This window comes from Oryctolagus cuniculus, chromosome 1, assembly GCF_051225735.1.
Source record: "Oryctolagus cuniculus isolate XC-2025 breed Fujian yellow rabbit chromosome 1, ASM5122573v1, whole genome shotgun sequence".
In the NCBI taxonomy this organism is placed as follows: Eukaryota; Metazoa; Chordata; class Mammalia; order Lagomorpha; family Leporidae; genus Oryctolagus; species Oryctolagus cuniculus.
Window position 1 is genome coordinate 35,608,455 of NC_142867.1, and position 15,150 is coordinate 35,623,604.

At 41.9% G+C, this 15,150-nt stretch overlaps 1 protein-coding gene across 11 annotated transcripts in view; it reads left to right on the forward strand.

Moving 5' to 3' along the window:
* MPPED2 (metallophosphoesterase domain containing 2) overlaps window positions 1-15,150 on the forward strand; it is a 195,735-nt gene that overhangs the window by 86,543 nt on the left and 94,042 nt on the right. The window contains exon 2 of one of the 11 annotated variants that reach the window (XM_089310114.1): window positions 9,094-9,191. The exons of the other annotated variants lie outside the window; for them this stretch is intronic. The gene's annotated coding sequence lies outside the window, so the exon portion shown is untranslated. The remainder of the gene's footprint in view (window positions 1-9,093; window positions 9,192-15,150) is intronic. 11 annotated transcript variants of the gene reach the window in all.

The following is a 15,150-nucleotide window of genomic DNA, read 5'->3' on the forward strand; positions in this document are numbered from 1 at the left end:
CAATCCTGCTTTTAGGACAGTGATTTGTCAACTATGTTCCTTGGACCCCTTGCCCCAACTCACAACCTGTCTTCACTCATTTAAATTTGTTTTCATTAATCCAAGCTTCTTCATAAACTTTTCATAGTGGAAAATTTTGTTTATCCCCTCTTTACCTTCTGCAAAATCAGCAAAATGATCTCCTTCCAGGTGGTGTGACGTTCTTACAGATCATTTCCCATGCTGACTTTTGAGAGTTGAGAGAAAAATCCCATCATGGCTCCTGAATGTGTGAAGTTTCATGAACAAAATTTGGAGTCAGTGATGGCCGGGTAGAATGACTATGGAGGAGGACACTGAAACTACAGTGCATAGCCTGTCTGCACCCCTAGGGTTGCTGAGGCCAGTACCATCCTCACAGAACATTCTGCTGCTGCCTGCTTGACATCCCCTCAGTTAGTGCATTGCGTTATGGCTAGCTGCAAAGGTAGAGCCCAAGCAAATGAGCAAATATGTTAGTTTTGTTGAACTGCTCAAAATCAGCCCCCTACAACTACACTATCTGGCTTCAAAATAGCACACATCCACCTCAGTCTTGTATATTTTTATTTTATTTCCTTATACTATATCTCCTATAGTGTTGGTGCAACATTACATCCTTAGTATGCTTTCCTTACTAATGCAGAAAAGTTGAATATATGTGGGTTCTTTTAAAAAAATATTTATTTATTTATTTGAAAAAGTTACAGAGAGGCAGAGAGAAAGGGAAGCATCCTCCATCCACTAGTTCACTCCCCAATGGCCACAATGGCCAGAGCTGGGCCTATCTGAAGCCAGAAGCCTTGAGCTTCTTCCAGGTCTCCCATGCGGGTGCAGGGGTTCAAGTACTTGGGCCGTCTTCTGCTTTCCCAGGCCGTAGCAGAAATCTGTATCAAAAGTGGAGCAACTGGGACTCGAACTGTTGCCCATATGGGTTGCCAGCACTGAGGGCAGCAGCTTTACCTGCCCTACCACTGTGCTGGCCCCGAATATATACGTTATAAAAGATTCTCCACCACAAGAACAGTCTTAAAATGTTTAAGCTAATCAACCATAGAATATTCCTATATTTGCGTTTTCTCATGAAACTTGAGAATTTAAGGAAACTGTGTTTGATACACTATTGTTAAAATCTGTGGTGCGTGTGTATGTGTGTGTGTGTGTGTGTGTGTACACCTAACCATGCTTTCTGCCTCCTTTCATCTTGTTACACGTGATCGTGGAAGTCTGTGTATCTACAGATTATTAACAAAGGACTGTTCAAACAGAAAATCTTCACTGATCCCGAGAAGACCCCTTCCTTGATAGCAATATCTCAGTAATTTCTGAAGTTATTCTCTTTCATAGCGCCTGCTAATTCCCTTCCTAGCACTTAGGATTATCTGAATTATATTTCCAGATATTTCTTTGCTGTCTGTTGCTCCCACCTGAGTATAAGCCTTTTAAGGCTAAAGACCTTTTGACACTCTGTGCATCATTATTCCTGTCCAACACCAAGCATATTGTCTATCAAATCTCAAGACCTCATGGAATACGTGTTGATGTTATAAAAGACAGTGATCCTTTCCTGGGCATTCTGGGAACTATTTCATTATCGAGTCTCATTCTTCCTCCTGAGAGGATCGCAGATCCAATGTGATTTAATGGGATCTAATGGGCTATCTTTTTCCCAAGCCTTCTGGACTAGAAAATTAGACTGAGACCTGACTTTGCAAGATCTTTGAAGTGAGCTAAGTTGAAAAGAAAAGGTGAGGGGGAAAAAGGGTTAAACCACGATGTGAGTAACTGAGAGTGTGCAGTTAAAAATGAAATGCCAGACAGCTGAGCTGAAAAGTAAGAACGGATTAATCTGAACCAGAGTTTCTTACTAAGGAATCAACTTTACAAACTCTGGGTAACTTTGAATACAAAGTGGTGGGAATTCTCCGTTCTGGAGAATTATGTTAAACCTTCTAAAAATTACATTATCCCCACCAGTGTATCTAATCTCCACTTTCCAGGCAAAATACTCCAAAGGAATTAAATACTTGAAGATAAAGGTAGCCTTTTCAAAAGAAACTTCACATGTTTTCCAGCATTGAGGAGCCAGTAATTCCACCTGTGGCTCACACTTTCAGAGTGAAACATGAAAGTCGGTATTTCGGAGACAAGCAAAAATGGAACACGGTAGTTGAGATGAGCCTATGTATTATAAAATATCAACCTAGAAAAATCTTTTGCTCCAGATCTTGAGAAATCACCCAGGTGATTGACATGAAAAAAGAGCTGCCATATTGGCTGAGGATAAACAAATGCATCCCTTTTGCTGATGATGGAAGAGAAAGATGTAAAAATTGGGATGATGGGGAGGCCGGCGCTGTGGCACGGCAGGTTAAAGCCCTGGGAAGCACCAGCATCCCATATGGGCGCTGTTTCTAGTCCTGGCTGCTCCTCTTCTGATCCAGCTCTCTGCTATGGCCTGGGATAGCAGTAGAGGATGGCCCAAGTGCTTGGGCCCCTGTACCCACATGGGAGACCCAGAAGAAGCACCTGGCTCCTGGCTTCAGATGGGCACAGCTCCGGCCGTTGCAGCCATCTGGGGAGTGAACCAGTGGATGGAAGACCTCTCTCTCTCTCTCTCTCTCTCTCTTTCTCTCTGTCTCTGCCTGTCTCTGTAACTCTGTCTTTCAAAATAAAATAAATCTTTAAAAAAATTGGGATGATGGCATACTGAATGAACCTGATGTTTGTATTCCATTAAAGGGTGCTTTGATATGGAAAAATAGTGACCCCGTCTAGAGAGGCACTTGTATCATCTTAAATTACTCTCTTCTTTAACTCCTTATGTAAGGTGGCTAATCAGATGCCTTCAATGTGTGAAGGTAAAAAACATGGCCTTAAACCATAATAGTAGAGTTTTAAAAAAGAATAGCAAAGAGTATCACTATAATGAAATTTGAGCAGCCCTCAGTATCTATGAGATATAAAGAAATAAATGACTCTCTACCTTGGGTGTTGTTGCATGATACCTACTGCCAGTGGCAGGTTGATTTTAAGAATCAGGATTCATGATTGTAGGCACAGTCTTTAGAAATGCCTCTCAGTTCCTAAGAACTGAAATTTCCAGATGTGCAAAGTGAATCGTTGATTTCTGGCTCAAAACTGGATCCCGTGCAAGTGTGCTTTGGTAGAAGAGAGGATCAGTCTTCAAAATTCAGGAGTTCTGTGCTGCAGCTGAGTAACTGGATGACCTTAAGGAGTGATGTGGCCCTGCTAGGTCTTAGTTTCCCATTCCATAGGAGGAATGATTATGATCTCTGAGGACTCCGTGAGGTTGGAATTTCAATAAGCCTGGAATTAGGATAAGAGGTCAGGAGCACCCTGCTGCCCCTTGATTTTCTGTTGGAAGCAAAAGTAAAGAGCTATCCCACATAAATTAGCTTGGATTCCTTCCTCTGACCCAGGGATTTGGGAGCCTGAGAAGATGCACACACATATCTTCTTTGGGTCTGAGCAGTAAACTCATTTATAAAGAGTGGCCTCTGCAAAGCCAGCTGTGAAAACACCAGTGATTTGCCTGAAAGCCTAGGGGTGAAAACTTTCAATGAAGGGATACAATGAAGAAGAAATACAGGCACCTCCCTCAAATAATGAGGGGCTCTTCATTCACTCCATCTCTTGATTGTCTCCTCTGAACTGTCAAATCCTGGGAATAAGGGCTGAACAGATCTTTAAGTGATAATGTTAGCATGAAGTAACAATTACCTTCTCTTGAAGTTGCAACACATGAGTTGTTTGATGGGCACAGTTCATTCATTAATTTATTCTTTTTTTTTTTTATTTTTTGACAGGCAGAGTGGACAGTGAGAGAGAGAGACAGAGAGAAAGGTCTTCCTTTGCCGTTGGTTCACCCTCCAATGGCCGCCGCGGCCGGTGTGCTGCGGCTGGCGCACCGCGCTGATCCGATGGCAGGAGCCAGGAGCTTCTCCTGGTCTCCCATGGGGTGAAGGGCCCAAGGACTTGGGCAATCATCCACTGCACTCCCTGGCCACAGCAGAGAGCTGGCCTGGAAGAGGAGCAACCGGGACAGAATCCGGAGCCCCGACCGGGACTAGAACCTGGTGTGCTGGCGCTGCAAGGCGGAGGATTAGCCTAGTGAGCCGTGGCGCCGGCTTAATTTATTCTTCTATCATCTGTTCATTCATTCAACAAAACTGAGTCCTTACTGTGTGCAGGCCAATCTCCTTGCCTGTTTCTGAAATAGTCCCCTTAGAACAGGTTTTTTAAGTCAGATGTGGTTTCTTTATAGCACATGAACAGTATACTTTGTGGTCTAGGTTATTAGTGATATCTTAGAATAAAATAAGAATGGGATTGATAACACTTTAAGGCCAACTTGAATCCAAAATTGAGGTGCTAGCTACCCATATCCACCTGATTCTCAGCCAAGATAGAATTACTGTTTCATTCATTCATTTACTTTATAAATAACTTTTGAAGCTTTCCAGGAATACTGAGATGAATAGAATACAGGCTGAATCTCCCTCAGTCTATCTTCCAGTGGGAAAGAGTGCTTAGACAAATTCTCAGTCTATCAACTGCAGGCATTTGGCAAGCTAAGAGCTCAAGATAGGAATGGAGTAGTGAGTGTCTGGCAGGGCCCAAATCAGAGAGAGTTCCCCACACTACACCAGGGAGTTTGGCCTTTGGTCTTTTTTTTTTTTTTTAAGATTTTTATTTATTTTTTGAGAGGTAGAGTTATAGACAGTGAGAGGGAGAGACAGAGAGAAAGGTCTATCTTCTATTGGTTCACTCTCCAAATGGCTGCAATGGCCAGAACTGTGCCAATCCGAAGCCAGGAGCCAGGAGCTGCTTCCAGGTCTCCAGTGCGGGTACAGGGGCCCAAAGATTTGGGCCATCCTCCACTGCTTTCCCAGGCCATAGCAGAGAGCTGGATTGGAAGTGGAGCAACCGGGACTAGAACCAGCGCCCATATGGGATGCCAGCACCGCAGGCGGAGGATTAACCTACTACACCATGGCTCTGGTCCCTAGCCTTTGGTCTTTAGGCTGTAATAGGGAATCCGGAATCTGGGAAAGTTTAAAAGTGAGTGTTTGTGTGTGTGTGTGTGTGTGTGTGTGTAAGAGAGAAAGAGAGATCAGATTTGTATTTGACTTCAATGTAGGAGGGATTGACAGTGGCCATCATCCTGGCAAATGTGTTAGTTTGCAAGGTCAGGGCTGCTCCTATAAAATACCGTAGGCTGGGTGGTGAGGCATTTGCTTTCTCACTATTTGGAGGCTAGGACACCAAGATCGAGGTGTCCGTAGGTCTTATTTCTCCTGAGACCTTTCTCCTTGGCTTGCAGATGGCTGTCTTCTCATTGTGTCCTCACTTGGCCTTTTCTCTGTGCATACATTTCGCAGGTGTCTGTATGTCCAGATTCCTTCTTAAAAGGACAGCTGTCAGACTGCATTAGGGCCCCCAGTGTAATGGCTCCATCTTTAATCTAATCACCTCGTTAATGACCCTATAGCCACATTATGAGGTACTAAAGAGGAAGATGTTGGTAATATCAATTTGGAGAGTACACAGTTTGGCCCATCATAAAAGTGAACCAAAAGGTAGGGGATACCTATGTCCTGTCAGGGATTAGGAACATGTGTGTTACACGAGGGAAATGGACATGTCATTTTAATGAGCAGTCTAAGCTTACATAGGACGAATTGTCCTGACTTAGGATGCCAGGAACAGGGATCCTCACAGAACAAGGATTACATCTGCTCTTCTCATTTTGCTGTTTTGCTGGGAATAGTGTTCAGCAGGTTAGGTATGTTTTCCATCTGTGTTCTGCTTACTTGGATTCTTTGAAATATTTAATTGAATTATTTGAGGGAGAGCTTTAAAGAACACCTTAAGCCCTACGCTACTGCTTAACAGAAAACATGGATTTAGGAAAAAGACATAGTGCAAATTTATCTTAAGTTTTACCTTTACCATACTGGAGGCCGGATCTCTAGAAAATTAGAAAGCCATGGGTAAAGAATGAAAATACATAAAGTGATATAGACCTCTAGACTCAACTTGTCGGAACCTTTGGCCTCAAGGGCTGTGATTGACTGCCAGAAATTGTTTCCTCCTGGGAAACTGTGCTACATACTCTGCACTGCTCCCTCCCAGCAGGGAGGGGGGCTGTGGCATTATGCCACAATGCTGTACCCAAGGAAAGATACTGTAGACTGTTGGAATTGGAGTCCCAGTGGAGCTAAAATCTTATCCGAAGGAGATTTCAAGATTTCATACCCTCCAGGAATTCTTAGTAGATATGATTAAGTGGAGTGATTATTAGAAGAAAATGTTGCCATTGAAGGTTGAGAGAAAGCAAAAATGGAAGAGGAAATAAAAGTGTCTCCAGTCTTTCTATCTTATCATTGTCACTACTGATCAAGATAACCTTCCCTGAGAGGTTTTGTGTGAATTTTATCCTTGAAATGCTTCATTAAAATTTTGAGTTATAAAATAGGGAAAGTCAATTTTATTGGTTCTGAATTTTGCTCCATACACTTTCCTGTCCAGAGTGCAAATTATTAAAATTGACAGAAGATGTGTGTGCAAGGTAATATTCCCTTTCGTAGGCACTTCTCTAAATTTCAAGATATTCTGTAGAGTGGATTAGATTATACAGTGAGTAGAGACCCTGAAAAGAAAATAGAATTGTGTATTGATGCCTTCAGAAATATTATTTGATGGCAATAAAATATTCCCTGAAATTCCCTTCAGAGGGGAGAAAATGTAGTTTGTTTGCAGTAATTGCATTTTCTAGCATTTGCTCTCACACTTTCCAATATAAGCCAATTGGAACCTGTGATTTGGTTTTGCTTATTGGCAAAAGTACCATGTAAATTGATCTGTGATGCATTTAAAGAAGATGCTTTGAAAGTTTGGAAATTGAGACGGCTTTTTCTTATTAGATTCTGAGAGTATTAGGGTTCATTTCTATATTTTAGTCTAATGTAATATTAGCCAAATATGTTCTTTTTCAATTTAGTTTTAATCAAGTTCTAGAAGACCATTTTCATCTAGCCCCAGTGGCGCTGTTAAGGCAGAGATTTTATTTCCACTGTCAACGCTCCATTCTGGCTACTGCAGCCCAGCCCCTCAGAATCGCTGCACAATGATAGCCTGCATTCATCTGTCCAAACATTGTTTTAGCATGCAAAAATAATACTAGTTATTAGAGAAAGATTTTTTATTCCTATTTGTGAGGTTAAGGAGGGGGAAATCTAAAAAGCCTCTAAAATTGTTATTTCTTTTAAAAGATGTGCCCTTTATGCCTTGTGTTATTTTTATTTAATTTGATCTTCACTATACTTAATGGTTTAAAATGCAAACACATAGAATTTGCATTTGTTCCTCTAATTATTCAGTAGAATAATTGCCACTTATTTTATAATTATAGCTAGAAGGAACACCTTTTTCTCAGTTGCTTTTTAAAGGTTTTATGGGAGGAGAAGCCAGCATATTCTTCAACTCTCCATAGGCTTTGCCAGTCAATACTAGGAATTTATCAAATACATTTATTGAATACCTTTTAAGGTGGTGTAATGTTTTAAATGTAGGAGATGGACCCTTTATACTGAATGGCATTATAATGTAAAACAGAAAACAGTTTAAAACATTGTTAATAGCCATCATCCCTTTTGTGGTGGGTATTGTGTTAGAGACTTTTCCAATCCCATTTAATCTTCACATATGCTTTGTAAGGTAGGTGGTAAATTGTACTTCTTCATACTGTGAAAAAATGTGAAGGAAAAATAGCATGTTTTGAGTTTGTGTTTCATAGGCAATAAATGATAGAACCAGGGACTTGATCCCAAATGTGTGACCCCAAGGTTGGGCTCTCTGCTTTGTGCTGTATACTCAGCATAGGTCGTATATTCCTGTAAGGTCAAGTAGTATAAACATGCATACTGCTGATTAGGATGAGACTTGATATTATCTCTACCAATTTTCTTGTGACAAACCAGTGGAGCCCTGATATGTTTTTTGGTTACTTTTTAACATTTATTTACGTATTAGAAAGTCAGAGTTAAAGGAAATGAGTGATACATACAGAGAGAGGAGAGGAGAGGAGAGGAGGGGAGGGGAGGAGAGGGGAGGGACGAAACTGGCATTGATTCGGGATGCCAACATCTCAGGCAGCAGACCAACTGTGGAGCCCTGCCTGGTTTGTATTGTTTTGTTAAGGTTGAGGGTATAGATTGAAGGGTCTTTAGGAGACACTCTGATTATTTAGATCAGCTTTGTGGTATGTAGTATAAATCTTTCTTAACAAGCCAAAAGCCCTCATTTGTAAAACAAAACTTGGATAAAATAAACAGTGGAAGAGACCATAGGATTCCTGTGGTCCAGCCTAGTATTACTACCTCTGTATAATTGGTGTTGAGCTTTAGTGGGCAGATGTCACCACAGTTTCACATTTAGAACACACCTTGCCTCTTGATGGCAAACTTACAGAAACTCAGTTGCAAAATCCGAGGGATATGGCCATTCATAGTTACTACTATGTGGTTGTCTTTAAAAAGCGTGAATGAGTACACATGCATGTGCCTTTGTGTGTGTGTGTAAGTCATAATTAGTTATATTCCAATAATAATTTAATTGAGATAGGAATGCATACTGATGGTTGTAAATTACATCTCTGAGCTGTTTTCATAGTCGCTAAAAATGACATGTGCTAACCATCTAACCTGCTACATCACGGCTTGCACTTGTTAAATATGTCACCTGCCCTCAGTGTAGTGTACTGGTGACTGCTCAGGTCCAGAGGGAGTCTGCTTTCCTGGAGGATAAAGAGTGGACTTTTCTCTCCTTTGTGTGGACTAAGGCTTCTGACATCCTCTGTTGCCTTGGGATTCTTTTTATGGAAGAGACTGAAGTGGAGGAGGGAGCATTGCAACTGTGGCTTCCTATGCCAGCCCTAACTGCTGCAGCGGACCCACTGGGCTTTCACTCAGCATTCCTTGCATTCTCCTGGGTTTCTGGCTCAGCCTTAACATTATTGTAATATAGTTTTCTGTGTTTAATATTTCTTAGACTTGGTTTTCCATTGCAAGCATGGAAGAAAACCTAATGCATGAGTTTCAGAGGCGAAGTTAGCAGTCTGAACCTGCTGTGTGGCTCCATCAGCAAGTGTGAGTATTAACGTTAGAGCTGTCAGGACTTGTGAAAATTAACGGAGCCTGACGGGGGACAGACTGAGGTCAGAGATGGAGCTTGCCCTGACTGAATGTTTCTGGTGGTTTTGCAGCTGAGGCCAGTAAGTGCAAACTGTGGAGCCAAGAGGGATTTTTGGAGATCCATTCATTCATGTGATGGGAGGCAGTAGGCACCACCTAAGTACCAAGGATTTTTCTAGGTGCTAGATATACAGCTTTGCCTTGTGGTGGCTGACAGAGTCTCCTTCCTGCCTCCAGGCTGAGCTCAGACGTTCTCTGTTGTTAGCCCCTAGTAATCGCCAGAGAGGGATTTAGTTGAAGTGTCTCCTTCCTTCATCCCTGAAACTCATCGCTCTTATACCCTCATAGCTATTGGTTTAATTATTTTCCTTTCATCCTCCTGCAGAATTTTCTGCTTGGCCAATTTTCAAGCCCAGGTTCTTCTTATTCATTACTCAGTGGAATAGAAAAATTTTAGGATTTGAACATTTTCCTCATCCTTGCTGGAGTTGTGATATTAAAAATATAATCATTTTAAACAGGAAGCTTTTTCTTCTGTGTACCTTGAGGGTGTGACAAGGTCTATTTATATCACTGATATTAGGAACAGTGTTTTCAAACAGGCCCCTGGCACTGCCCTATGCAAGCTGAAGCTTCCAGAAATGTGATCAAATTGCAATATATCTCTTGTGTTTAGAAACAGCCCCGTAATATACGGTTGAATCTGTTTATGTTTGAATCTTTTTAACCTCACAAAGTTAGGTACTTTCTAGAATATTAGCAAGGGGAGATGAACTTGAAGGTTTTGTCTTGTGAGTTTGTTTTTCCGGGGCAGTGGAAACCAGAGCGAAGTCTTTTGTCCTCTCATCTCTTTATTGTTTTTCTTCCTACTACAGAGCAAGCTGCATGTGAGTGTTATACCACAGACATTTTTGGTTTCCTCTTATACTTTTACAATCTATAATTTAGGAGAATGACGGGGTGTGGGCATAGGTAGTGGAAGTCTTGGGATTTGTCACTTTTAGACAAGTGGGTTTTCTTTTACCTAGGATGCGTGGCAAGTCTTACTGGCCTTTGGATGCGTTTTTTCATAAAGAACTGATGGTGTATGCTGAGCTTTCTCCCTTGGTTTTAGCAGAAGTAAAGAAGATACAGCAATCAAATAAGCTTGCTTACCAGGCCTTTGATAAAAAATGGGGTATGGGTTAGGTGACATTGGGCAGCTTTGGTTGTCCTAATTTCCCATAGTTCCCATTCATGTCATTGAGAAAGTATAAGGTAAGAGACGTCTCCTACTAGGTGGCACACAGACTCCTTGAAAAAGTTAATATTCTGGAATTCATGGTGGATTTGTGGTTCATCTGAACTTGAATTTTCTAGAGGAATGCATTCTATAATAATTTATAGCAGAAAAATAGGTTGTAGTCATGTGGTACTTAATTTCATGTAGATTAACTTTTTTAAAGAGATTCTTATTTATTTATTTGAGAGGTAGATTTACAGACAGTAGGAGGGAGAGACAGAGAGAAAGGTCCTCCTTCCATTGGTTCAATCTCCAAATGGCCACTAATGCGCTGATCCGAAGCCAGGAGCTAGGAGCTTCTTCCTGGTCTCCTACGTGGGTGCAGGGGCCCAAGGACTTGAGCCATCCTACTGCTTTCCCAGGCCACAGCAGCGAGCTGGGTTGGAAGAGGAGCAGCTGGGACTAGAACCAGCACCCGTATGGGATGCTGGCACCACAAGCGAAGGATTAACTACTGCACCACGGCGCCGGCCCCAGATGTACATTAGCTTTTACTAGGGTAGAAGGGGAAGCTGGTAAGGATATCTTATTTGGCTAGAACAGAGTTTATATATGTTTATTCTGAAATCATGATCCACACATGCCCCAGGCCTCACAGATCTCTATTATCTTCTACCTAGTCCAATTTACATTGCTGTTTTACCTCTCTGTTTCCTATAGGTGTTTGCATTATTACTTCAAACTTACATTCTCCTGTCAAAGTCTCATTCCAACTTTCATAATCTAGTCGATGAGTTTTTAAATTCTGAGACCTCACATAAAGTTGGCCTTCCCTTCCTTGAGTAGACTCTCAAATTCTTCTGGGAGCCAGTAAATAAGAAACTATAGCAATAGTACAAGTAGCATTTGGGGAATGCCTTAATTGAGCCAGGGTTTGTGTTTTTGTAGTATTAAGGCTGACACTGCCTTATGACCCATGGAAGAGAAGTCCATGACATAGCCAGAGAAGCATCTAGAATGCAGAGCTCTGTTTCATGGCACGAACAAAAAGGGCTATCACTGTCTAGAATGACAGAAAGGATTCCCATAGGTAGGGGCATGGCAGGAGGACTCATGATGGCCAGCCTTTGCAGGCTGTTACACATTTGGGATCACCCGAAAGAGTACTGGCCTAGGAGGCAGATGAGCTCAATCTTTGTCCTGCTGGTGCCACCAGTGCAGCCTGCGATTATGCTCAGTAAGTTGTGGCATCTCTCTGGCCCTCAGTTGCCTCAGAAATAAAATGGATTTGAATGAGTCAGTGGTTTTTCTTCCTGATTTTTTAAAGCCATGTGTAGCTTTCTTCAAATGACATCTTCCGATAAATATGTAAAGCCAAGATGAGGAGAGCTACTCTGATGAACACAAGAGCAGGTCCTTCTCCTTAGCCTTGTGTTTTTGCTCAGGTTGTCTTGCTCCAGCCCTGGGAGACTTCACAGGACACAACTTTCAAACTCTCAGATCAGGTTGAGAGCCACTGTAAGTGACACATTCAATGTCTAGAGTGTTATAGGTAAGGGAGGTTGGACTTGACCCCCTCACTGTGTGTTTGCTTTGTTTGAAGTTGTTGCAGTTAACATCAGATGTGAACATCATTGAGGATCTTAAACATTTCTAGACACTCTGTTCCTTGCTACATACATATGGTACCTCCATCAAATTCTACAAAGAGATTGGGATTATCCCAAACAAGCAGTTGCCCTTGAGAGAAGAGTGTGGATGTTGTCTCTCATGGGTTATACTATTTGGCCATGAATGAGAGTCTTAGCTGGCACTCTTTTTTTTTGTCATCCAGTAAATATTGGAAGAAATGCACCATAGAAGGAAGAAAGAAGTGGTGTGTTCAAGGCACACACTGTGCATGGTTAGGATCATCTTGGCAGTGTTTGTACCGTGGGCAGGTTGAGGCTTCTGAGGCTCACTCACCTTTGCCTCCAGATCCAGAGGCCTTATTGGCCTTTAGCTTGAAGGACACAGTAGACCATACCTGCTTATTCCCATTGGAAAATTGAAGGTTTCATTAGTGTCTTCAGGCCTTTTTCTTCAGGATTAGTGACCTAGTTCCTGACACCAGAGAGTGATTGAGTTTGGCATGAACTAATGCTTTGTTAGATGACAGTTGGGAAGGGTCATCATCCTCATCCTCATCATTATCATCATCATCATCATCAAAGTCATAATAATAACTGTGACAACAGCTAATAGCTGATGTCTATTGAGAAAATATCAGTTGTCAGAACTGTACTGGTGGCAGACACTTAGCCTGGAAGTTAAGATGTTGGTTAAGAGGCCTGTTTCATACATTGAATCCTGGCTCTGGATCCTGACTCTAGCTTTCTCCTAATGCACACCCTGGGAAGCAGCAGTGAGGGCTCCAGTAATTGAGGTCCTGCCCGCCCATGTGGGAGACCTGAAGTGAGTTCCTGACTCCCTACTTCAGCCCTGGGCCAGCCCCAGCTGTTGTGGGTGCTTGGGGGGTGAATTAGCAGGTGGGAGCTCTCTATGTCTATCTGTCTGTCTGTGTGTCTGTCTTTCTTGAAAAGGAAGGAAGGAAGGAGCGAGGAAGAAAGGAACTGTGACAGCCCATGCAGGATGCTGTTTAATCCTCACCAGATATTTGAGGTTTTATTGTTATTTTCTCCTGTTTATATTTGAGGCAACTGAAGTTTAAAAATGATTAGTTTGGGGTTAATTTGGCTAGCGTGGATTTTGGGTTGAGAAAGTGAGATACTTCATGAGGGCTTATACTTGGAAGAAGTCATGACGCTGGCGTATACTTGGTCATAGTCTGCAATGACACGCTCAGTTTCTGGAATTCTCAGGAGCATCCTGATGAGTCTTGCAGAGGCTCCTTCATGACTTCCCTGATCAACAAGCACCTACCATTTGTAAGATACTGGAGTGAGTACTTTGTGTCACATACATAATCACAAACCATGATCCACATCTTCAAGCCTAGGGGAGAGACAAGTTACATGTAAAAAGCAAAGCTAAAAAAAAGTGGTAATAATGTGCAATATGCAGTGATTGTTTATAGCATGTATGTGCTGAGAATGCCTTATCTTCACCAGAATCCACGAGGTGGGTGCTGTAACATCCCCAGTTCGCTGTGCATTTTTGAAAACAAAAGGAATCTGTCCAGCATCACACAATCAACATGTGGAGAAACTTGCAATCTCTGCTCTTAACCTCATGCTTCCCTCACAGTTTAAACTGCAATGGTGTAAAATTGAATCATGGAGAACAGACAGTTATAGGACAATAAGAAAGTGTTCAATACTATCCATAGGCATAAAGACGAATGGAGTGGCATGGAGCAGACTGCATGGAGATGGACGCACAGCGGGCTGAGGGAGAGCATACAGGGAAGGAACTATTAGCAAGCGAGAAGGGAGTGCAACATTGTTGTTCAAGGGAGTGGCTGCTTTCAGGTCAGTGAGGTCACTGTGATGTGATCCATAGAGGAGATATAGAAAAAGCCTTGACTTTGACCATTTGGAGGTTCTTCACAACATTCCAGAGGAGCTTTTGGAAGAGAACAGAGCCAGAAATCAGGTAGCACTGGGTAAATTCTGAGTGATCGTTTGTCTGTAAGTTGTTAAATCTAATAACTTAATAGCCCATTAGGCAGAGCAAACAATAACCTAGCCAGGTGTGAGAAGAAACAGGGGCAAGGAGGTGTGCTGGAGTCTGGAATCAGTGTTGTCTTGATGTCTGGATTTTCCAAAAGGAGCTGGAACTGGTAAAAAAAAAAAAAAAAAAGTTTTTTGTGTGGGTATCTCATGAATTCTAAAAGCTAGTTCAATTTTAAAATAAATAAATAAATAAAATTCATTTGAGAGCTAACTATAACACACCTGTGGGTTGACTTTGGTCTAGCACCTGTGAGCTTCTGGAATCCTCTTTCCTGAAGTTAGAAGTGCAGTGAGGAAACCTGTCAAGGAAGAAACGAAGAAACAGTATTGAAGGATGTTGATAATCGTGTGAAGCATGCGTGCATGTGTGGAGGTGTCAAGGGTTGCTTGTTTTTGTTTTCATGGGGTGGGTAAACATAGACTCATTACAGAACAGAACTCCATATATATGGAGAGAGGCCCCAAACAGCAGAGAGAAGGTGTCTGGATGAAGAAGGTGTTAGCATGCGTGGAAAGAATGAAACTGAGGCCAGTAATTAGGAAGCTGGGAAGATGCAGCCAGGGGAGGTTGGAAATTGACAAGGAGGCAGGCACCACATCCTATGCACATCTTTATTCTTGTGCTTAGCGACCAGGGAGGCAGTCACAGTGAGTTTGTGAACTAGAGAAGAATCTGGAAAAATGGCTGCTGTGGGGACTAGGCAGTGCAACAGTGTGGGGAGATTAGCAATTAGTGAGAATGCAGATGACTTTTAATTTTATGATATCAATTTATGGGACACTACTAAGTGCAGAAGATACAGACAGAAAAAGACACAAATGGCTCTGAGAGCTAATGGTGTTTCTTATAGTCTGGAGCTCTAGGCTGGGCTGATGGGCTCATTTCCCATATTTTAATCATTCACTTGCTACTGTCATCACTTTGCTGTATCTATGAATTAACTGTATTATTATCGTCTCAATAGTTTTCTTTAAATCATCTCTTACTTTATATATATATATATAAGTAGAAAAATCA